At 30.7% G+C, this 26,977-nt stretch overlaps 1 pseudogene; it reads right to left on the bottom strand.

The window, feature by feature from the left end:
- Nucleotides 1–16,542: 16,542 nt before the first annotated feature.
- Nucleotides 16,543–23,760, bottom strand: LOC107849346 (annotated as a pseudogene).
- Nucleotides 23,761–26,977: the final 3,217 nt, after the last annotated feature.

Genomic DNA, 26,977 nt, shown 5'->3' with positions numbered 1-26,977 from the left:
GTCCGCTAAGATGCCCGAGGCGTGGAGATGGAGCATGATGATTCCTCTTTATAAGAACAACGGTGATATTCAGAGTTGCAATAACTACCGAGGTATTAAGTTGTTGAGTCACACGATGAAGATTTGGGAGAGGGTGGTGGAGTGGAGGTTGAGAAAAATAGTGTCGATTTCAGAGAATCAGTTTGGCTTTATGCCTGGTTGCTGGACGACTGGGGCAGTTCACCTAGTGCAGAGACTGCTGGAGCAGTATAGAGAAAGGAAGAGGGACATGCACATGGTGTTTATTGACTTTGAAAAGGCGTATGACAAAGTCCCTATGGAGGTTCTTTGGAGATGCTTGGAGGTGAGGGGGTACCTGTGGCATATATTCGTTCGATTAGGGACATGTACGAGGGGCGAAGACTCGGGTAAGGACTGTGGGAGGTGATTTCGAGCATTTTTTGGTACTTGCTGGGTTGTACCAGGGTTCGACTCTGAGTCCATTTTTATTTGTCGTGGTAATGGATGTGTTGACACGGAGTATTCAAGGTGAGGTGCCATGGTGTATGCTTTTTACAGATGATGTAGTCTTGATTGATGAGTCACGTCGAGGTGTTAACGATAAGTTAGAGGTTTGGAGACAAACCCTGGAAACTAAAGGTTTTAAGTTGAGTAGGATAAAGACGGAGTACTTGGAGTGTAAGTTTAGTAACACGAGGCAAGAGGACGAGGTGGTAGTGAAGTTGGAATCTCAGGTGGATTGTAAGAGGGATAGTTTTAAGTACCTTGGATCTGTGATTTAGGAGAATGAAGAGATTGACGAGGATTTCTCTCACCGTATTGGGGTGGGTTGGTTGAAATGGCGGCTCGCCTCGAGAATTCTTTGTGATAAGAAGGTGCCTCCCAAGCTTAAAAGAAAATTCTACAGAGTTGCATTCCGGTCGGCTATGTTGTATGGCACGGAGTGTTGGCCTGTTAAGAATTCTCAGTCCAAAAGTTGAAGGTGGAAGAAATGAGGATGCTGCATTGGATGTATGGTATCACGAGGACTGACAGGGTTAGGAATGAGACTATTCGGGATAAGGTGGGAGTGGCGTCGGTGGAGGATAAGATTTAGGAAGGGAGGCTGAGATGGTTTGGGCATGTGATGAGAAGGGGCACGGATGCTCCAGTTCGTAGGTGTGAGAGGTTGGCCTTGGATGGTTTCAAGAGCGGTAGGGGTAGACCAAAGAAATACTGGAGAGAAGTGATTAGACATGACATGGAGCAATTACGGCTCACTGAGGACATGACCCTCAATAGAAATGTTTGGAGGAAGAGTATTAGGGTAGAGGCTAAGGGGTGTGGTCAAGTTATAGGCGAGAGTTAGGTGAGTCTCGTGTCACTTGGTTGGTAGTGCTAGGGTTGGGGGGTGGGGGATGCCTTTTGTTGGTTAATGTACTTTTTGTAGTTGTGGTACCGTTGTTATTTTATCATGTTGTATGCTTGCGATGTTTGACTAAGGTCTTGGTCCTTTTTCTAGAGTCGGGGTCTATCGAAAACAACCTCTCTAATTCTTCGAATGTAGTGGTATGGATTGCGTACATTCTACCTTCCCCAGACCCCACTATGTGGAAATATACTGGGTTTTTTGTTGTTGTTGTTGTTTAATCGATTTTGGTTGAAGGCTGCATTGTTATTTGTGGGGTTCAATTTTGGTACAGGAGAATTAGGGTAAGTGGTTTTGTTGGGCTGGAGTTGTTTTTTTGCCAAAAAGCTCAAACTGTTGTTGCACCTTTGATTATAGATCCATTCGGTAAGATTTCGATTATAGATCCATTTTGTAGGATTCAAATTGTCTGAATGTGCTAGATCGAAATTTAGAAGATAGATAGACAACATGTAGAAATTCTGCAAATTGTGTTTTGCTGGGAGAATGAAAGCTCGTCTGTTTAGGGATTGAGAAAAGAAAGGCCAACCGATCTTTCTATAGTTCCATTTAGTGGCTCATGTATAATTACTATTTTGCCCATTAATGATGTAAAATTTTCAAAAATAGCCTTGGTCGTCCTCTAAACCAGCTCTTCTATATACTCCCTCCATTTCACAAAGAATGGCCTACTTTGACTTGGCACAAAGTTTAAGAAAATAAAGAAGACTTTTGAATCTTATGGCCTTAAATTGAAGTTGTGTCAAATGTACCAAAATGCCCTTTAATCTTGTGGTCCTAAACATGTCATGTGGAAAGTTGAAATTAAAGTATTGCCAAAACAAGAAAAGGGGTCATTCTTTTTTAAACAGACTAAAAAGAAAAGTAGGTCATTCTTTTTTAAATGGAGGGAGTAGTAGAAATAGAAACTAGATATTGGAGCTCGTGTCAGCACGGGCCCAATGTGCTACTTTTTGAATATTATATGTTGTTTTTTATCTCAATTTATATGACGCTGATGAAATATTTGAGAAAGTCAATCAGATTTGTTATATATAATTTTAGATATTTTAAGTTGTGAATTATATTATGATTTATATGACTTTCAATGTAATTTTCAAGTAATATCCCTTTATCCTAATTAATATGACATCCATAACTATTGTAATCTATAATACTTTTTCGATGTTGTAATTTACTATTTTAAGGTGTTTGCTATTGTAATTTATGATACTCTTCTTGTTCAAACTTTTGTGGTATTGATAGTGAATTTAGACTTTAAAAGTAATTTATGTTTTTAATTATTGTAATTTAGAATATTTTTTTCTTATTTCAATTTAAGCGACGCTGATATAATTTTGAGAGTGAACCAAATTCACGATTGAAATAGTGAAATGGGCATGTCTTGAATGACTCATAATAACTAATTAAAAGTGATATAACAAAATTGCTTTAAAAAATACTTTTGAAATTTTTTAAAGTGGGCCTCACATAAAATGTCAAATTAATTTAAAACATCAAGAATTAATTTATCATTTTATGTTTATTTCACCTTTTTAAAAATAAATATTATCAATTTTTAAATACTTAGATGACTCATAATAATTAATTATAGGTGATATAGTAAAATTACAGTTGAAGCAGCTGAATTGTCATGGCATAAATGTCTATTTTACTTTGTAAATGTCTATTTTATTTTTTATTAAATATAATTAATTTTTTAATACGTAAATGTTATGTACTAATTAATTAGGGGTGATATAGTAAAATCACAGAGCAAGCAGGTATGTCGACCGTTAGTTGCTTGCTTCCCGCTACCCACTCCCGCTTATATATAGTAGTAACTAGATGCCGACGGCTCATGATAGCACGGGCCCAATATATTTTTTATTTTAATTTATGTGATACAGATAAAATTTAGATAATTAATCATATTTTTAATATATTTTTTGACATTTAAGTTGTTAACTATTCTAAGTTATAATAATTTTTATGTAAGCTTCAAATAATATATGTTACTCTCCTTGTCCAAACTTTTGGGATATTGATAGTCAATTATATTTTTAAAACAATTTAAGTTTTAATTATTCAGATTTATAGTATTTTTTTCTTAATTCCAATTTAAGTAGCAGTGGTATAATTTCAACAGTCAAACATTTATATTACATCTTTTAAATTTTTTAAGTTCTTAAGTATTGTGATTTATAATATTTTTACGTGTTTTTTTAAAATATACAACAAATTATTTTTTTTTTAGATATTTTTAATTGCTAACTATTATAATTCATAATATTTTTCATGTAATTTGCAATTAATATATGTTACTCTCTTTATCCAAACTTTTATGGTATTGATAATCAATTATATATTTAATATAATTTAAGTTTTTTAATTATTGTGATTTATAATAAATTTTTTTCATTCCAATTTAAGTGATACTGGTATAATTTCGAGGGTCCGTCAAATATTTTATATCTTTTAAATTTTTTAAGTTGTTAATTATTATGATTTATAGTATTTTCTACGTATTCATTTGGTCTCAATTTATGTAATATAAATAAAATTTAGATAATCAGTTATATTTTAATCTATTTCTTTTAGATTTTAAGTTGTTAGTTGTTGTAATTTATAATATGTTTTTGTCATTGTAATTTACTATTTTAATCCATTAGCTATTGTAATTTATAATACTCTCTCCTTGTCTAATCTTTTGTGGCGTTGATAGTCAATTATATTTTAAAAATAATTTAAGTTTTAAAATATTATGATTTATAATACTTTTTTATTCTATTCATATCAAATTGACACCGATATAATTTCGACAGTCAACCAAATATTTTGATTGAAGTAGTGAAACATGCATGTCTTAAATGTCTCGTAATAACTAATTACAAGTGATATAACAAAATTTCTATAAAAAAAATACTTGTGAAAAAAATTTAAGTGGGTCTCATATAAGATGTCAAGTTAATATAAAATATCTAGAGCTAATTTATCATTTTATGTCTATTTTATTTTTTTATTAAATATTATTAATTTTTAATACTTAATGGCCTGTAATAATTAATTAGTGTGATATAGTAAAATAACTGTTTAAACGACTAAAACAGATATGTCATAAATGTCTATTTTTATTTTTCTTACTAAATATTATTAATTTTTTAATAATTAAATGACCTATAATAATTAATTAGGGATGATATACTAAAATCACGGGTAGAAACAGCTGACACGAATATATCATAAATATTTATTTTCTTTTTTTAATAATATGAAGCAATTGATGTAGACATTTAATAAATGGTTATTTATTTATTTTATTAAATATTATTAATTTTTAAATATGTAAATAATTTATAATAATTAATTAAGTGTGATATAGTAAAATTACGAATTGAAAATGCTGAAGCAAAAATATCATAAATAGTTATTTACTTTTTTTCTTACATAATATTAAATTTTAATAAATAAATAATTTATAATAATTAATTAGGGGTGATATAGTAAAATTACGGATTAAACCAGTTGAAGCAGGTGAAGAAGCAGGGAGGACAATGGTGTCCTGCCTGCTCGATGACACATATATAGGAGTAATTTAATAGTTAATGACCTATAATAATTAATTAGTGTGATATAGTAAAATAATGGTTTAAGCAGATAAAACAGACATGTCACAAATGTCTATTTTTATTTTTCTTACCAAATATTATTAATTTTCTAATAATTAAATGACTTGTAATAATTAATTAGGGATGATATACTAAAATTACGGGTAGAAGCAGTTGAAATAGACATGTCATACATATTTATTTTCTTTTTTTAATAATATGAAGCAGCTACAGTAGACATGTCATAAATGGTTATTTATTTATTTTATTAAATATTATTAATTTTTGAATGTGTAAATGATTTATAATAATTAATTAGGGGTGATATAATAAAATTATGGGTTGAAATAGCTGAAGTAAAGATATCATTAATAGTTATTTACTTTTTTTATTACATAATATTAATTTTTTAATATATAAATAATTTACAATAATTAATTATGGGTGATATAGTAAAATTACAGATTGAAGTAGGTGAAGAAGCAAGGAGGACAACTGTGTCCTGCCTGCTTGATGACACTTATATATAAGAGTAACTAGATATGCATGGCCTGTGCTAGTACGGGTCCAACATATATATTTTTTTATTTCAACTTATGTGATGTAAATCAAATTTAGATAATTAATCATTAAAATAATTTAAATTATTTATTATTGTGGTTTATAATACTTTTTCTTCTATTTCAATTTAAATAAAAATGATATAATTTCGAGAACTAGCCAAATATTTTACATTTTTTAATTTTAAAAATTATTAATTATCTGATTTATAATATTTTTTACATAATTTTCAATAAGATATTAATACTCCCTTCATCCCAATTTATGCGGCACATATAAATTTTTGGCAATCAGTCAATTTTTTTAATATTTTTGTTAATTATTGTTCTTTACAGTACTTTTTATTTCATTTTCAAATAATATACGTTGCTTTATATCTTCCTCTGTCTCGTCCCAATTTATATGACACTAATATAATTTTGATAGTCAATCAAATTTTTTATGTTCATCTTTTTGTTATTCTTAATTTTCTAATACATAAATGACTCATCACAAAGGGTGGTACAGTAAAATCATCGTTTGAAGGACGACAATTTAATTTAAAACAACAGTAGTTAATTTTGCATTTTATGTCTACTTTATCTTTTATTAAATATTATTTATTTTCTTAACATCTAGATGACTCATAATAATTATTTAAGAGCGATTGATTATGTTACTCCTATAAAAATCAACATAATTTTATCATATTTAATAGTAATCACCGATAACACACCGGAGTAGTATATTAATAAAATGCGGGATGCTATATTTTGCATGTACAAAATATGATATTATTAAACATTATTGGATAGTGCATTATGTTTATCTCTCACAATAATAAAATTTTATTATATATTTTTCTTTATTTCTTTTTTGCTTCATACATATTGACCCAACTCAAATCTTAAGAAAATATTCATTAGGAATTTATTTTATTAAATTAAATTTATTAATTTTATACATTAAAAATTTAAAGTTAAGTTTAAATATTAGTATTTTTATATAAGAAAAAAATAATTTTAAAATTTAAATTTACTAAAATAAATAATTAAAAAAAATTGAAAATAAAAGTAAATTAATATAGTAAAATTGATTTACTTTAAATATTTAGTTACAATTAATTAAGATAAAGTTAGTATATTATTAAATAAATTAAATTTGATATGCTATAGTTTGCATATACAAAATATGATATTATTAAACAATATGGATAGTGCATTATGTTTATCTCACACAATAACAAAATTTTATTATATATTTTCTTTATTTCTTTTTTACTTGATACATATTTACAACACAAATCTTAAGAAAATATTCATTAAGAATTTATTTTATTAAAATTAAATTTATTAATTTTGTACTTTAAAAATTTTAAGTTAAGTTTAAATATTAGCAATTCCATTTAAGAAAAAACAATTTTAAAATTTAAATTCACTAAAATAAATAGGTAAAAATTAATTTTGAATATAAAAGTTAATTAAAATAATAAAATTGATTTACTTTAAATATTTAGTTGTAATTAATCGAGATAAAATTATTATATAATTAAATTACTTAAATTTAAATAATTTAAGAGAGTAAAATAAAAAAAATATATGAAATATTTAATTATACATTTTAATAAGTATGGACCCACCATATTCAATAGAACTTAGGCATTATTGTAATTAAATAAAAAAGGGAGGACTTTTATTTAAGGTCGTGGTTGTAATTAAATGAAAATGGTTGGGGGTTTTCTTTAAAAGTGTTGGTAAGGTTCAACAAGTAAAGCATTAAAAATAACTATGATCAACAACTTTAGATGTCGAGGGCCACACGGACCCAATATATGTCATTTTTTAGTCTCAATTTACGTGACATAAATAAAATTTAGATAATCAATAGCCAATTATATTTTTTAAAAAAATTAATTTTTTAATTATTGTGATTCATAATACTTTTTTTATCCTCATTTAAGTGGCACTGATATAATTTTTGGAGTCAACAAAATATTTAATATCTTTATAATTTTTTAAGTTGTTAATTATTGTGATTTATAGTACTTTTTAAAATATATAACAAATTATTTTTTAGATGCTTTAAGATGTCAACTATTGTAATTTGTAATATTTTCTAGGTGATTTTCAAATAATATATGTTACTCTCCTTGTCCTAACTTTTATGGCATTGATATTCAATTATATTTTTAATTGTTCTTATTTAAGTGGCACTGGTATAATTTGAGAGTCAATCAAATATTTTATATCTTTTAAAATTTTAAAGTTGTTGATTATTATGATCTATAATTTTTATTACGTATTCTTTTGGAATATATAATAGATTAATTTTTTAAAGATATTTTAAGTTGTTAAATATTGTAATGTATAGTACATTGTATGTAAATTTTAAATAATATATGTTATTTTCCTCGTCCAAAATTTTGTGACATTGATAGTCAATTATATTTTAAAAATAATTTAAGTTTCTAATTACTGGGTTTTATAATACTTTTTTTTCTATTCCGATTTAAGTGGTAAAATGCTTAGATAACCATAATAATTAATTAGGGGTGATATAGTAAAATCATGATTGAAGCAGCGAAGCACACCTCTTGAATGAATTATAATAACTAATTAGAAGTGATATAACAAAATTACTGTAAAAAAAAAATTGGGTAAAAAAATTAAGTAGATCTCATATAAGTCATCAAGTTAATTTAACGTTAAATATTGTTAATTTTTTAATACTTAGATAACTTTATACTAATTTTTTAATATTTATTTTTAATATTTAAATAATTTATAATAATTAATTATGGGTGATATAGTAAAACAATGATCGAACCAGTTGAAGCAGACATATCAGAAATATTTGTTTTATTTTTTATTAAATATCATTAATTTTTAATACCTAAGTAACTTATAACTTATAATAATTAATTAGAGGTGATACATCAAAATAACGATTGAAGCAGCTGAAAAAAATCCTCAAATAGAGTAACAAGTGAAATTTTGAGGAGCTTAGTAGTCATTTTGAAAACTATCCTTTTATTAAATGTTATTAATATTATAATACTTATATGACTTATAATAATTAATTAAGGGTGATATAATAAAATCACGCTTGAAGCAGTTAAAGCAGACAACTGAAGTAGCCAAGGCGACCCTAAGCTGCACAACATCACGCTTTTTATATATACTAGATGTCGAGGACCCATGCCAATACGGGCCCAATATATGTTATTTTTTAGTCTCATATGTGACATAAATAAAATTTAGAAAATCAAACATATTTTTAATATGCTTTAGATATTTTAAGTTGTTAACTGTCGTAATTTATAATACCTTTTATGTAATTTTTAAATAATACATGTTACTCTCCTTGTTCAAACTTTTGTGGCATCGATAGTCAATTATATTTTAAAAATAATTTAAGTTTTTAATTATTGAGATTTATAATATTTTTTTTAATTCCAATTTAAGTGGCACTAATATAATTTCTAAAGTCAGCCAAATATTTTATATCTTTAAAAAAATTTAAGTTTTTTTTTAAAATTGATAAATTTGTATATTTCTCTAACAATAGTACATAGGTTGTACTAAACCGTATTTACTTTTAAATTGTTATATAACATATTATCTTTTTAGATACTTTAAATTGTTAACTATTGTAATTTATAATACTTTTTATTCAATTTTCAAATAATAAATGTTACTCTCCTCGTTCAAACTTTTGGAGCATTGATATTCAATTATATTTTTAACTATTTCAATTTATTTGGCACTGATATAATTTTGAGATTCAACCAAATATCTTATATCTTTTAAATTCTTAAGTTTTTAATTATTGTGATCTATAATATTTTTTAAGTATTTTTTGGAATATATAACAGATTGTTTTAGATATTTTAAGTCATTAAATATTATAATGAATAATATATTTTATGTTATTTTTAAATAATATATGTTACTCTCCTTGTCCAAAATTTTGTGGCACTAAAAGTCAATTATATTTTAGAATAGTTTAAGTTTTTAACTATTATGATTTATAATACTTTTTCTTCTATTACAAATTAAGTGACAAATTCATATCTTTTAAATTTTTTAAGTTATTAATTATTATGGTTTACATAAAATTTTTCATATATTTTTGAAATATATAACAAATTAAAAAAAATAAGACAAACAAATTAAAATGGATGAAAAAAATGAAGGCAAGGAAAAGAACCAATGAAGTTATGCCAGCAAGCAAATTAACCTTTAAAATTTTTAAGTTGTCAATTATTGTGATGTATAGTATTTTTTATGTATTTTTTAAAATGAATGACCGATTAATTTTTTAACATATTTTAAGCTGTTAACCATTGTAATTTATAATACTTTTTATTAATATTCAAATAATATATGTTATTCTACCTGTCCAAAATTTGTTGGCAATGATAGTCAATTATATTTCTTAAATAATTTAATTTTTTAATTATTGTGATTTATAATACGTTGTAAGACCCTGCACTTTCGGGCTAAAGTTGATCCGTCTTTCCTACGTTTATAGACCCGAATTCAATGGTTTATACTTAGATATAAGTGTGAATGAAACTTCCTTAGTGTGGAAACATCCTTGGAGGTGAATATACACCATAAAAATCTCCTAGCTCAAAAGTTATGTTGAGTACTTTCCTATCGATTGATTTTTAGTTGACGATTTTGCTTGGGTCAACTTCCAGCGATTGTTTCTCCTAGTATATAAAGAGTCATGTGGCCTAATATATATCAAATTAAATACCTTCGAGCCTTCCTTACAATGCCACCGACCGTTCATCAATCCGAGTTCAGAGTCAAAAGTTATGAGTGTTTGAATGAGGCACTGCCCAGGGTGTGCGATGCCCATGCGCCGCACACCAATCGCCAAAGCACACTGCCTCAGCTATGCTTTGTACCTGAGACGAAAACTTTAGGGTTTGCTTTGTCCATGCGACGTAAAGGCATTCTGGGGCGTCAAAAAGTGTTTTGTTTGATTTATATTAAGGGCATATAGGTCTTTTATCATCCCATAACCATTCCTAACCCTCTTTAAATGAATATTAAGCCTTAAACACGTTATTTTTACCTCACAAAATCCCTAATCATCTTCCCTTCAATAAGAGAGGATAAACCATTTAGGGTTTGAGGATCTTGATCTCCAAGGAAAAATCTATCTATGTTCTCTTTGATTTTTCTCCGTCAAAAGGTATATGGGACTATCCTAAATTGCATGGGCGTAAGTTTATATTTTTAAACAAGACTTAAAGATATATCCATATGTATATGTAATCGGTTTTGGGAATCATTTAAAGAGCATGAATCATAAACCCTTTTTTATGAAAGTACGTAATTATCATGGGGGTTTCCGTAAGCTTGATTTATAATCTTGTGCATACATGATTTGAGTTTGAAAAGTGATTATGAATATGAATTGCGAAATTCCCTTTCCTATGATGAAATTTATGACCATAGCATGTTATGATTAGTGAATTGGGTTTGAGAGCATAAATTATAAGCCCCTTTTGATCATGAGATTTACATATAACAAATGTTGTGGCTATTTTATGAATGGAGATGATTCTTGAGTTAAATGGTGGTTTTAAAAGAGGTGATTTCTATTCTAAATATTATGGTTTCCTAATGAAGAAACTTCATGTGATTAATGAAAGAATTAACCGCCGCATATTAAAGTCTTGTAAAGAGAGTGTGTTTGCATACGTTTCATATGTTTTTTATCATAAAAACTCTCGTGTGATTTGATAAATCTTTTGGTGGTCATTTACATGTGTTGAATGAGAAGTGTTGTGGATTTGATATGATATGAATAACTTGCAAGTCTGGGTATGACGATACACGATTATGATATGCCCTTAACAGAATGAGAAAGAATTATTTATAAACATGAAGTATGTTTTAAAGAGGATAAAATTAGGCTTAAAGAGAGTTAGATGGTAACCCAAAGAAAGCACGAGTTGAAAGACTCAATGCTGAAAATCGTGATTTGTAGATGCGGGATTATACTACCCTACTTTGTGATCTTATGTACCTTGATTCATGTCATCCCAATTTGGGACTATGGTTAGGATCCCTACTTTGTGATCTTGTGCACTACCATGAAAAGTTATTTGATTGGGGATTATGGCACTCTGCTTTGTGATCTCGCGTGTCCCCCTTACTGATACCCCAATCCTTGCTGCAAACTTGGATTGGGGGCTTGGCTACTGAGTCAAGAGCGGATTCCATACAACCCGTGGGATTGTAGAAATGTGGGTGTACCATCTAGCTCATAAGTAAACTAAAGAGTTGAGTCATGACTTACAAGAATGTTTTGAAGCTCACTGAATTATGCCCATGTGTTTTTTATGTCTTTTATGCTAAATTATTTTCCTAATGCTCTCGACTATTTTATATAAAATATAAGTTGTTTTTGGTTAGTTCAGCATACCAATACATTCCAGGTATTGACCGTCCTTCGTGGAGGCTGCATTGTCTTATAATGTAGGATTTGAGGCTTAGTGTCGCAGTCCAATTCAACAGTAGTAGATTATTCCAAAAGTTCAGATTTTATGAGCCTCCCTTATTTCGGAAGGAACCCTATCCATGTGATAGTTTTCAATTATTTTATAGTCCGACTGGGAGCCTTATCCGGTCAGACAGACTTGTGTTTCTGTTCAGTAGAGGCTTCATAGAGTGGTGTAGAATGGAGTTGAGTAATGTATTGTCATACCTTGTTGACATAGTTTGTATTATAAGTTTCCCTTGAACTTCATTATATCTTCCGCACTTTGATTTATGTATGGATTATGCTTATGATAGTATGCTAAGGGGTTTCTCTGGCCTTCGTGGTTTGGGATGCCCATCGCGGCTAGGGACTCGGTTCGGGTCATGACAAGCTGGATATCAGAGTACGGTTCATGGTTCAGGGTGTCTACGAATCCGTGTCTAGTAGAGTCTTGCTTTTGGGTGTGTCGTGCACCACACTTATAATCAAGAAGCTACCGAGTATTGAAGAGTTGTTTCTTATTTTTTCATACTCTAGTTCGTGCTATGGCGTCATCCATACGAAAGTTATCCAAATTCCTTCCGTGCTCTCATTTTATGGGCCATGCCTCGTTGTTGAGGTAATATTAGTTCAAGAGTTAAGATTCCCAACGATGTGATTCTTTCTGATTGAGTTATCCATAATGTTATGAAATAGCACAAGGACTTGGAAGAAGTCCGTTAGTGCTTCAAAGTGTGTTGATTTAAGTGTATACCCCAATCTATATCAATCATGCGTTTGAGCCTGAGGTACGAAGTGTATTTAAACCCCTTTTAAAATCCCTGTAGAAGATGTCATGCTTAAGGGTAGAGATACATAGCAGAATGTTGGAACAATATTTCCACCCGAGTAGTAGTATATGTTAAGGTGTCATAACCTATTGGTAGTAAGATGATCCCGAAGTTAGTTATATGAAGTCATAAGTTTAGAAGTTAGAGTGAGGGTAACTTCTGCATAAATAAGTAGTTTTAGTTGTATAACCCTTGACTCAGGGGTGGTTTGCTTTTTTATGGTGATTGGCTAATATTGTAGCAAGATTTTTAGAGTGTATGGTAGTCTGTAGAGGAAGTGTTTGGCTATGATTATTATTTATTTAAAATAGGGAAGGAACTTAGAGTGGATAGTTATGATTTTTGTAAAAATCATTTATGAGAGGTAAATGGAAAAGGGTAGATTAGTCAACAAGTTATGGGTAGAGATTCATCGGCGTTTATGGAATTTGAAGATAGTGGGAATGTATGTATGGGTAAGTAAAATATGATGTGAGAAAGTAGAATATGTTGATAAGATCGTAATGATTTATATTATAAGACTAAGATCGACTATCCTTATTATGTGACTTTACCCCCTTGATTTTCTTTTCTCTATTAGTTGTAAACTAGTACTACATGTGAGAAGGTATGTAGTGTATTTTGAGGTGCATAGTAATATCTTAGGCAAGGAAGTAGATGTTCTTGAATGTGAAAATTTGATGTGATTCTCGAGCTAAGGTTCTAGGTGAAGAGAGGAAGAAGGAGATGAACTTCCATTATGTGAAATAGTTAGGAAGGAGATATGTGGCAAAAATCTTTGTGAGAATAATTGAATTTGTTGGTCTTGGTAGGGAGATCCATGAAGTAGGTGTAGTAATGATAGGCTTGAATGTTGTGATTGATGAAAATACAAACCCATGTACTATGTGGTTAGTACTCCCTGAATTAAAACCCGAGGGTGTTTGATGGTAGTGATAAGGTAAAGTAATATTCTTAAAGAGATGTAGAGTATGGGTCCCATAGCTTAATCTAGCACCTTTTTTCTCCTAGTTAGGCTTTAACATAGAAGTACTATGCAGTGGGACTCAAACTCTTGTGGTTAGATGTGTGATGAGAGAATTGTAAATTGGAAATGATGAAGTATGTTATTTATTGTTAGGGCATAGACGAGTAGTGTCTCTAAGTTTAAGTCTATTCGTTGTATCTTGTAAGGCAGAGAATGCTTTCATTCCTATCTCCCACAAAATCTCATTTCATGATTGTACTGATGTAAATCAGGCCTATCCTCACCAAATAAACTCATACCTTATGTTGTGATGATTATGATCCCTAGAACTCATGTGCAAGGTCATCTTTATGTCAATTCTAATTATCTCACGCTTCGTGCTTACACGTTTCACTAGGGGTTCTCATGAAGATCTTTTGATGCCTTTACATATTTTGTTGAGGAAAAATGTTCAATGCGAGGTTACGTTCTTTATTCCATACTTTTAGAGCCTCAACAAGTTCCTACCCATTATTCAAGGATGAGTGATCCCAAGGGGGAAATAATGTAACACCCACACTTTTGGGATAAAGTTGAACCGTCTTTCCTACATTTATAGACCCAAACCCAATAGTTTCTACTTAGATATAAGTGTGAATGAAACTTCCTTAGTGTGGAAACATCCTTGGAAATGAATATACACCATAAAAATCTCCTAGCTCAAAAGTTAAGCACTTTCCTATTGATTGACTTTTAGTTGACGATTTTGCTTGGGTCAACTTCCAGCGACTGTTTCTCCTAGTATATAAAGAGTCATATGGCCTACTATATATCAAATTAAAGACCTTCAAGTCTTCTTTCCAACTCCACCGACCGTTCGTCAATCCGAGTCCAGACACTACAAAAAAAGGTCAAATTATGGGGATTAATTTTACTGTTTGTAGGGGTCTTAAACCACCGCAAATTTCAATTTCGAGGGTTCCCAAAAACCCCACAATATGAACCGTCACAATCAATTTGGACAGTTTTTTTTTTTACCGCCATAATTAATTTGCAGCGATTATTTTGCAACGGTTAACCCCATTACTCTAAATTTAATTTTTTTATAATAAATTTTATTTTAAAATTGCAAGGTTTAAAACCTCCGTGATTTTTTATTTTTTTTTTAAATTTAACAGGGGTCACCAATTTTCAATAACTAGTTATAGATTCTAATTTTACCTCAAATTTAATTGTTCCTTTAGGCATAACCTACAATCCAATATTTGATCAATTCATATATCATAAACACAACATGACTAATTGAACATTGTGATTGAAAAACATATCAAAAATACATTGAACATTAAACTTCAAAATTAAATTTTCAACATTAACTAATATCTTCAAACTCCAAAATCAAATTTAAACACAAAACCTTCAATATTCTAAGATTCACTCCAACCACACAATTACATCATAATTGAATATCCAAGACAATTTACAACGAAATCAACAATCGTCATTAGGATCACTATCATCACGTAATCTCCTTGCATCCATGAGCGAAATAGATCCACTAGCCGCATCACTTGGCTACATAAAAATGCAAAGGATAAAAATCAATCAAATAGACTTTCAGTCCTTATTATAAAACATTTATATCTGCGTACAACTAAAAACATAACGGGTGCATAAATTTCCCTCGCATATTGATCTATGAGTGATGGACCTGTGATAAGTGATGCTTCCAAGTGGTTAAATAGCTGTGTTGATAACTACAAGATAATGGTTACAAAAAGAAAAAGAAAAAGATGATGTATAGTATATACACAAATTAACTACAATAGGTCTTCATCATCTGGACGAACACATCCTTCAAATTCCTAATGCTATAGTGCAATGCTTTTCATTCCATTTTTAACCACAAGTTTCGATGCTTTGCATACTTTCAATACTGGAGTCAAAAATTTCTTATATTTCCTTTTCCCTTGATAAGTGAAGTGAATTTAAAATCATTTAACTCGCATTCTGTGTTTAGATAATAACCATAAATAACCAATTGGCTCTAACCACATATCGGTAGCCAAATACTGGATGCACTTATAACTTTTCTTGTTTACAAAACTATAAAAAGAGAGAAAGGGCAGAGGAGAGATTATAAAGCGTTATCCCAACCCCACATCAACAAATGACTCATTACATCAGTTATAAATTATTTAGTTATACCTATTACCACTGTGACCAAAGCAGTTCTAGAGATCATGTGCAAGAAACTCCAACTCCCGAAAGAACAAAAAAGGTAGAAGAAATGCAGGAATAACATCTTACAGATGAAGACACAAAGAGTTGTATGATCTGACATCTTCCGATAGACCTCCGGCTTAGGACCGACAACAAACACAAACCACTAGAGTCTCCACGCTAACACAAATTAACTCACATAAAAACGGGCAAAGCAAAAATTATGCTTAAACAAGAAAAAATAGTACACAATTGATTCGAGTACGACTTTGGGCGGGGGGGGTTAGAGTGAGCAAGTCTTTGTAGCAGCAACCTAACCTTCTTGGCCTACCCCCCCCCCCCCCCCCCCCCCCCCCCCCCCCCCCCCAAACCTATGAATAACTAAAGTCATGGGCTTCAGCCTACCTGGACAACGATGAAGGAGTAAATTGTATGATTAAGTTTCCAGTGACCAAGCTCATGTGCGATAACAACAACTATTTCCTCATCGTTCTTGAACTACAGAGCATAAACAAGTGAAATTAAAAATACTCCCAAAATACAGGCTAAAAGGAATTAATGAGAACATTCTTAGAATCTAACTAGTTGACAACATCTACATAGATCCTTCACTTCCACAGTTTTTTGTGCTCAGCTAAGTGCACATGGAGTCCTAGAGAATGCAATGTTTCAAGATGATATCCGTCCAACAAATAATCTCTGTATATTATATTTTGCACTTTAGATTGTTGGGCAAGTGACCAAAAGAAGAAAATCTCTACAAAATTTTAACTTTTTTCTTCTTTAGTTGGATCTTATTGCAGGTTTATTCTAATGAAAAACGCTAACACTATGAAATGATTATGCTTCTTAAACTGGAAACCACTTTGATTTATCTTCTCCACAAAGTACACCTCATAAAGTCCTATATTTTGTGATCATTTCTTAGCTATGAACCAAGTAAGTTTCACAAACTGGAAACTCGTCCTGTTGAAATCATTTTACAGAGTTTACCTAGCTAGCAGGGAAGTGAGTATAAAAAACTAAAGTCTACACAAATCCTAGTAGGAAATAGTGCCGAAAGATGGATACTTTTGGATGGAGACATGGTTACAAGAGTCAGTGATTTTGGTATATCCAAACTTATGACGACTGATAAATTGATAGCACAAATAAAGACATAAGACACTATTGGCTACATGGCACCAGGTATGCAACTGTTATCAAGTTTTTCTTTTGCTAAATAATATTAATTTTTTTCAATGTTCCACCAACCCAACCATTGTTTAATGGACGACCAGCAGCACGAGCTGGATCTCCCCCTACCACTCGAGTTCCCTCAACTTGTTTTTCATACTCTGGATGGCCCTTTACCTTTCTCTCTTTCCTTCGTTTCTTCTCCTCATCTCTTTCTTTCCCCAGCCAATTATCTAGTATCCTCTGTATATCCAGAGAGAACAACCATGCAAAATTCATATGAGAAAAATTATCGCAGAATATATCATCATGTGCTTCACCCGTAATTTTCAGGTATTAGATTAAATCAAACCATCTATTGATGTGACCTCTAGCTAAGCAGTAGGAGATGAAATATATTTGAACTTGGAAAGAAAACCTACATGAGATTCTATTTTGGATCTTACAGTTTCTAAATACATCAAAACTTACCATTAGTGACAAATTGGTGATCTCCTTCACCTTGTCCATCGGTATTGTTAATTGCAGCTTCCCACAAGCCATATATATCTGCAAATAATACAATTATTGTAACCATCACACTTCATTAAGTTTTTAAGAAGTTCAAAGATGAAACAAGAGAGAAGCAAGAATCAAGTCTTACAATATGAGAAGGCTAATTCTCAAGACCATAAAAAACGCGTGTTGTATAAATTATTGTTGCGCCTCGCTCTTCACATTCTTTGATCAGAAATTTCAGAAGATCAGCCCTTGCAAGAACATCAAGATCAACTGTAATCTCATCAAGAAGAAGCACCTAGACAAACAAAGGGGCTATCTTATGTCAACATCATCTTCAAGTAATTTGTAACAGTTTGAAGGTAACTACTCTTAGTGAAAGTATTTGCAGATATACCTTGAATGGTTTCAGAAGACCCATACATATCTGCACTCTTCTCCTCTGACCATCGGATGATTTGTGCATTCTCCGGGACAAATCGATACCAAGAACCTTCATCAACATAAAACTAATTTAGTTGTTTGCACACTAGATGAGTTCACCACAATAAGCTTTATTAAAGATAAATTAATGTAGAAGGTAACACCCACTGAGAAAGTTAAGAAGGTCTAGACTTCCTTCCATGCACGCTTGTGCATATTATTTAATCCCATTAGCAATTTTTATTATCGTACAAAGTTAGAGCACTCCTACTTTTCATAAGAGACAGAATTCTGATTATACCTGGAAAATTAGTAAGAAGAAAAAAAGAGGGACAAAGAGAGAGAGAGAGTGTTTCCTGCATATGGCCTACTAAACAATGTGTTGTGCTCGTACCACTAGACAATCAGTATCCCACCGACTGAGAATGAGACCGCTTCCCATAGCTATCTCGTCGACCAGCCATTGCAAGATGTGGACTAAACACTATTTATCATTGAAAAATTGCAACGAAATATCATAAATCCAGGAAAAGTCCACCTACTAAAACTTCTAGAGGTCAGATATAAAATAGTTTTCCATACGCACAAACACATCTCCCATAACCCTGTTCCGGTCCAACCTAAGAAACTAAAATAGGTTGAAAGTGCCAAAATTAGAAACTTGGAGATACATTCACTCTTATTAGGGCATCCCAGTGCACTAAAGCTACTGTAATGCACGGGATCGGGGCAAGGGCAGATACATTCACCCTTATCAGCCCAAAACAAAAAAGATAAATTTACTGAACATTCATCTAATTTCATGTCATATTTCCTCAAAATCCTCATCGTATCGCCACGATACAATGTATTTGACATATTACACCCTACACCAACAGGATTTTCAAATATCTAAATCTTCTAGTTGGAAAAAAAATCAACAAATTCCAACAGCAACAAAACATTAAACTTGGATGGGTATGCAACTATGCAGCTCCTTATCAGGAAAAACACCATCAATTCCTCGTATATAGCAGAAGCATAACAAACAAGCTGATAGCATATATTGTCTGAGCCTATACACAAGTAACCATTTCACAAACTCCAGATCAAGGACCCTATCAATCTTAGAAACCCCTTTCTCTTTTACTTTTTTATTCAAATATATTAGTTATGCTAAAGACAAAAAAGGAATTGCTACACAAAGAATTAAAAACAAAGAACACGGATCCATAAAAGTGGGTCTCATTCTCCTAACACTTGGGAGCTTCAAGTGGGTCGGATATCATCACCGGAAAATCCTACCGGCGAGGACTTTCCACGGCGGCGCCGCTAGTGAAACAAACACTAAGATTTAAAAACAATTACCTGGGAGCTAGGAAGGCAATGTCCGACCGGAGACTTGTGTGGCAATGGCCGGAGTTCCTATCAACTGGCTAATCAATGGCGGGAGTACTTTCCACTGTTTAATCAATGACCGACGGAGAGTACCGCCCACTTTCTCTAATTGGGGAAAAATGAGAGAGAAATGTTTTGAGAAAAAAATAGGAGAAATATTCTGAGAAATATTTTGGGGAAAAAATGGGGGGAAATGGCGCTATTTTTTTTTTTGTATGTATAGCGGGGTTCGAAAAATATATAATTTTTAGCGACATATTGTTAATCTCCGCATTTAATATAATTTTATAGGGGTTAAAATAAACCCCATAAATAAACCCCTACAATTTGATTCATTTTTTGTAATGGAATCAAAAGTTATGAGTGTTTGAATGAGACACTATCCAAGGTGTGTGATAGCCATGAGCCGCACACCAATCGTCAAAGCACACCGCCTCAGCTATGCTTTGTACATGCGACACAAAATTAGGGTTTTCTTTGGCCATGCGATGCAAACCCATTCTGGGGCATCAAAAAGTGTTCCGCTTAATTTATATTAAGAGCATAAAGGTCTTTTATCATCCCATGACCGTTCCTAACCCTCTTTGAATGAATATTAAGCCTTAAACACGATATTTTCACCTCACAAAATCCCTAATCATCTTTCCTTCAATAACAGATGATAAACCACCTAGGGTTTGAGGATCTTGATCTCCAACGGCAAATCTATCAATTTTTCTCCGTCAAAAGGTATGTGGGACTATCCTAAATCTCATGGGCGTAAGTTTATGTTCTTAAACAAGTTTTAAAGATATATATGTATGTATATGTAATGGGTTTTGAAAATTATTTAAAAAGCATAAATCATAAATCTGTTTTGATGAAAATACGTAATTATCATGGGATTTTTACATAAGCTTGATTTATAATCTTGTGCATACATGATTTGAGTTTGAAAAGTGATTTATGAATATGAAATGCGAAATTTCCTTCCCCGTGATGAAATTTATGGTCTTAGCATGTTATGATTTGTGAACTGGGTTTGAGAGCATAAATCATAAGCCTTTTTTTTATCATGAGATTTACATATAACAAATGTTGGGATTGTTTTATGAATGAAGATGATTCTTGAGTTTAAATTATGGTTGTTTCAAGTGTATTTTCAAAGAGGCGATTTCTATTCTAAATACTATGGTTTCCTAATAAAGAAACTTCATGTAATTAATGAAAGAATTGACCACCACGTACTAAAGTCTTGTAAAGAGAGTGTGTTTGCGCAATTTTCATATGTTTTTGATAATAAGAACTCTCGTGTGATTTGATAAATCTTTTGGTGGTCATTTACATGTTTTGAATGAGAAGTGTTGTGGATTTGATATGATATGAATGATTTGAAAGTCTGTATATGACGATACCCTGTTGTGATATGCCCTTAACGGAATGAGAAAGAATTGTTTATAAGCATGAAGTATGTTTTTAAGAGGCTAAATTGGGCTTAAAGAGAGTTATATGGTTACCCGAAGAAAGCACAAGTTGAAAGACTCAATACTGGAAATCGTGATTTGCTGACGCGGGATTATGATACCCTATTTTGTGATCTTGTGTAACTTGATTCATGTCGCCCCAATTTGGGACTATAGTTGGGAGCTCTGCTTTGTGATCTTTTGTACTACCATGACATGTTGATTTGATTGGGGATTATGGCCCCCTGCTTTGTGATCTTACGTGTCCCCCTTACTAATATCCCAATCATTGCGGCAAACTTGGATCGGGGGTTTGGCTGCTGAGTCAAGGGCAGATTCCGTATAGCCTGTGGGATTGTAGAAATGTGGGTGTACCATCTAACTCAAAAGTAAACTAAAGAGTTGAGTCATGACTTACAAGAATGTTTTGAAGCTCACTGATGCCCATGTATTTTTTATATCTATTATGTTAAATTATTTTCCTAATGCTCTAGACTATTTTATATAAAATATATGTTGTTTTTAGTTAGTTCTGCATACCAATGCATTTCAAGTATTGACCGTCCTTCGTGGAGGCTACATTGTCTTATAATGTAGGATTTGACGCTTAGTCTTGCGGTCCAGTTCAGCAACAATAGATTGTTCCAGGAGTTCAGATTTGGTGAGCCTCCATTACTTCGGAAGGCACCCTATCCATGTGATAGTTTTCAATTGTTTTATGGTCCGACCGGGGTCCTTGTCTCGATCTAGACAGACTTATGTTTCAGTTCAGTAGAGGCTTCGTAGACTGGTGTAGAATGAAGTTGAGTAATGTATTGTCATACTTTGTTGACACAGTTTATATTATAAGTTTCCCTTGAACTACATTATATCTTCCGCACTTTGATTTATGTATGGATTATACTTGTTATAGTATGCTAAGGGGTTTTCAGGCCTTTGTTGTTCGAGATGCCTGTCGCGGCCAGGGCCTTGGTTCGGATCGTGACACATGTTTTCTTCTATTCCAATTTATGTGGCGCAATGCTTAGATTAGATTGCCATAATAATTAATTAGGGATGATATAGTTAAATCATGATCGAAGCAGCCAGTAGATATGTCTTAAATGACTTATAATAACTAATTAGAAGTGATATAATAAAATTATTATAAAAAAAATACTTGGGGAAAACAAAATTAAGTGGACCTCATATAAGACGTCAAGTTAATTCAACATTAAATATTATTATTTTTTAATACTTAAATCATTCTATCATAGTTTTGTAATACTTAGATGACTTATAATAATTAATTAGGGGTGATACAGTTAAATTATGATTGAAGCAACTGAAGCAAACATGTCATAAATGTCTATTTTACCTTTTTTTATTAAATATTATTAATTTTTTAATACATAGATGACATATAATAATTAATTAGGGGCATTATAATAAAATTATGAAGCTAGCAGTTAAATGGTAGACAAGCAGGAAGACCGGAAGCTACTTACTCCCTCTCCCATTCACTCTTATTATATAGAGTAATGTCTTTTAAATATTTTAAGTTATTAATTATTATTATTTATAGTATTTTTAATATCATTTAAATAATTATCCCAATTTATGTAACATCGCAAAAAATTTGAGAAGCAATCAATTTTTTTATCATGCCCTTTAAATATTTTAAAATTAATTATTGTAATGTATAGTATTTTTTTTTACATAAATTTAAATAAATATAAATAATTCTAGAAAAATCCTCAAATAATAATAAATGGAACTTTAAGGAGCTTAATTGTCATTTAAAAAAACGACCCTAAGCTTCTCATTCACGCTTATTCATTTTCCAAACTAACTCTAAGCTAGGACTGTGCATTTTTCGGTTCAACCCATTAACCCGAACCAATAATTAGTTTATTGGGCTAATGGGTCGATTTTGTTACTTTTCGGATCGGGTGTCAGGTTAAACATTTTTGTTACTGGTTTATTGGTTCGGGCCTCGGGTTCAGGGAATTTTTAATCGGGCTATCCGATATCCCGATAAGCAAATAAGTACACTACACTAGGCAGCCCAAAACCTAAAGAGTTAATGCCGACCCAAGCGGCCCAAAGGGTAAAGGACCAAAGGTAATAGTAGTATAGGGTTACTTTATACTTTTCAGTTTCATTCCCTCTCTCACTAGTCATTACAATTAGCATCTCTCACACTACAATTCATATTTTTGATTTCACAATCGACTGTTGTTGCTCAGAATCGGCTGAATTTTTGCTCAAAACTGCTCAATTTAGAGGGATGAAACGTTGCTCGATTGTTGTTGCTCACAATCGCTGCTGCTGTTGCGCTCAACAGGTAACAATTTTCGCTCCATCTCATTCTTGTTTCTTAGATAGTCTTCTGCTTCATCTTCAATTTCTGGTCAGTGTCTAATCGTTGTTGTTTGCAAATCTCTACCACCATCTCAGCAGTGATAGGTTCCCAAACGTTAAACAAACAGGATGTTAAGTTATTTGCAAAGAAGATGGGGATGCTTCGGCTTAATCTTCATCTTTTGATCTGGTTATCTCTGCACAAGAAGAAATGTTCGAGGATCATATTGATTCGTAGAGAGTCATATGTGCATTGTACATGGAAGAAATAAAAGTTTTCCTTTTTCCATCCTTGCTACACTGAATCACTGTATTTGCAATTGTAAATCTCAGTTGTCGGCTTGACATATTGATGGCTATTGAAAATATAATTACCAGACTTACCTGAAGAAGATCGGAAGAATAGTACTAGTGCAGATTTTAAGTCCTGAAAGGTTTGCTTTCTAGGGTTCTTGTTGTCCATTCTTCCCTATTTATGTCTTTCTTTCTTATCCGATCTCTTCCTCTCGTTTTTTTCTTCTCAAAACTATTGGGACAACCTTCAAGCTGCAATTGGCGATTTTGACTTTATTTTCTATACATCGCCTCTTTCTCCTTTCTTTTCAAAGCCGACTCTTTCCTCTCTTTTAGTAATTATATTTAGTTATTAGTAAATATCAGAGAAGCGGGTTCAATGAGGTAGAATGATTTCTTAAGGGTGAAGTAGCTTACTGGGTTGGTTAGGTTATTTAATTAGTTATCTACTTTAAATAGGCCATGCTCAATTCCCCCCCCCCCCCCCCAAGTCATTACACATTATTTTTAGATTGATACTTGTAATTTTGAGAAGCCTACAGACAACTTGGTTTCTCGATGTTATTTTTGAATTCATCAGGTTAACCATTAGTGAAAGTGATGTGGAGACTCCTTAATCAGATTGGTCTTTGTGTGTACACATTTATTTACAGGTACTATAAATATTTTCACTCAATGTAACAACTTAATTTATATTTGTATAGGTAATTCTTATCACATGCTATGAGATCAATATAAGAGATGCTTGAGGTTGTAAGTCCTTTAATTTCTCTCTTTCCTTTATGATGTAAGAGTTCGTGTTTGGCCCTTTGTGTGTTAATTTAACTGAATGCTGCAGATTTGTTGCCTCAACTTCAAATTATACTTTAAATATTAAAATTTAAATGTTAACGGTTTAACTCGATAACCGAATCGATAACAATCAATAACCGATAAACCGATAACCAATAAGCCGATATCTTAATGGTTTAGCTTTATTACAAATCGATAATTAATATGTCAAACCGATAAACTTCAAAATCAAACCGAACCGACCGATATGCAACCCTACTCTAAGCTCATCAAAAAAATATTAGTGGGACTATGAGGAGCTTGTTTATCTTTTTTGAATGTTGATCCTAAGCTCATCTCATTCTTATTTTTTTATGTCTTTTAAATATTTTAAGTTGTTAATTATTGTTATTTATTGTATTTTTTATATCATTGTCAAATAGTTATCCCAATTTAAGCAACACTGCAAAAATTTGAGAAGCAATCAACTTTTTAATCATGCCTTTTAAATATTTTAACATTAATTACTATAATGTATAGTATTTTTTTACGTAAGTTTTAAATATATATAAATAATTCTAGAAAAGTCCTTAAATAATAATAAATGAAACTTTGAGGAGCTTAGCTGTCATTTTTAAAAAACGACCCTAAACTCCTCATTCAGTCCTCATTCACTCTTATTATATAGAGTAAAAAGTAAAATTATAATAATTAATTAGGAGTGATATAATAAAATAACGGTTGAACAAGCTGAAGCAGACATGTCAGAAATGTCTGTTTTATTTTTATTAAATATTATTAATTTTTAATACCTAAATGATATAATAATTAGTTAGAGGTGATACATTAAAATAACGATTGAAGCAGCTGAAAAAAAAATCCTCAAATAGTAATAAGTGAAACTTTGAGGAGCTTAGTAGTCTTTTTGAAAACTATTCTTTTATTAAACATTATTAATATTATAATACTTGAATGACTAATTAATTAAGGGTGATATAATAAAACTATGCTTAAAGCAGCTGAAGCAGCCAGGACGATCCTAAGCTGCTCAACATTCACGCTTCTTATATATAGTAGTATTAAATATTATTAATATTATAATACTTAAATGACTTATAACAATTAATTAAGGAAGATATAGTAAAATTACGTTTGAAGTAGCTGAAGCAGCTAGGACTACCCTAAGCTGTTCAACATTCACGCTTCTTATATATAGTAATAACTAGATACTTTAGCTCATGCCAGCACGGGCCCAACATATGTTATTAGCGTTATCTTAATTTATGCAGAATAAATAACATTTGGAGTGTCAATCAAATTTTTAAATGATTTAAGTTGTTAATCATTGTGATTTATAGTACCTTTTACGTAATTATCAAAAAATTTATGTTACTCACGTTGTCCCAATTTTAGAATTTAGAGAGTCAATCAAATTTTTACTAATATATTTTTTGAATATTTTAAATTGTTAATAGTTGTGATGTATAGTATCTTTAAATGTAATTTCAAATAATTTATGTTACTTGCTTTATCTCAACTTATGGGACCCTATTAGAATTTCAGAAGTCAATCATACTTTTTACTATATGTTTTTAAAATATTATAAGAAGTTAATAGTTATGACTTATAATTATTATTTTTTTCATAATTTTTAAATATATAATATTTATCAAAATAAAATAAATAAATTAAAATAATCAAAGTACTAAATTTTCAAAACATGTTAAATTTGAGAACATCATTTGGATTAACAAATTACTAAATTAAAACATTAAACATGCAAACTATAAAAATCCAAAACTATCCCTGGATTTATGTGACACAAATATAATTTCGATAATCAATCATATTTTTAATATGTTTTTAGATATTTTAAATTATTAGCTATTGTAATTTATAATATTTTTTATGTAATTTTTAAATAATATATGTTACTCTCCTTATCCAAATTTTTGTGGCATTGATGGTTAATTATATCCTTAAAATAATTTAAATTTTTTATTATTATGATTTATAATACTTTTTCTTCTATTCCAATTTAAATGGTATTGAAATAATTTTGAGAGTCAACCAAATTTAATGATTGAGGCAGCGAAGCGGATATGTCCTAAATGACTTATAATACCTAATTAGAAGTGATATATGAAAATAACTATAAAAAAATATTTGTGAATTTTTTTAAATGTGTCTAATATAAGATGTCATGTTAATTTAAAGCATCAAGAGTTAATTTATCATTTTATTTCAGTTTTACTTTTTTATTAAAGATTCTTAATTTTTAATACGTAATGACTTATAATAATTAATTATGAGTGATATAGTAAAATACGGTTGAAGCAGCTGAAGCAGACATGTCATAAATGTCTATTTTACCTTTTCTTATTAAATATTATTAATTTTCATATATGTAAATACTTACAATAATTAATTAGGGGTAATATAGTAAAATCATGAAGCAAAAATACTTGTGAATTTTTTTTTAAATGAGTCTCATATAAGATGTCCTATTAATTTAAAACATCAAGAATTAATTTATTATTTATGTTTATTTTATTATTTATTAAATATTATTAATTTTTAATATCTAAGACTTATAATAATTAATTAGAGGTGAT

Source organism: Capsicum annuum, chromosome 12 (assembly GCF_002878395.1).
Source record: "Capsicum annuum cultivar UCD-10X-F1 chromosome 12, UCD10Xv1.1, whole genome shotgun sequence".
NCBI lineage: Eukaryota > Viridiplantae > Streptophyta > Magnoliopsida > Solanales > Solanaceae > Capsicum > Capsicum annuum.
This window is presented reverse-complemented; position numbering and strand designations above follow the sequence as displayed.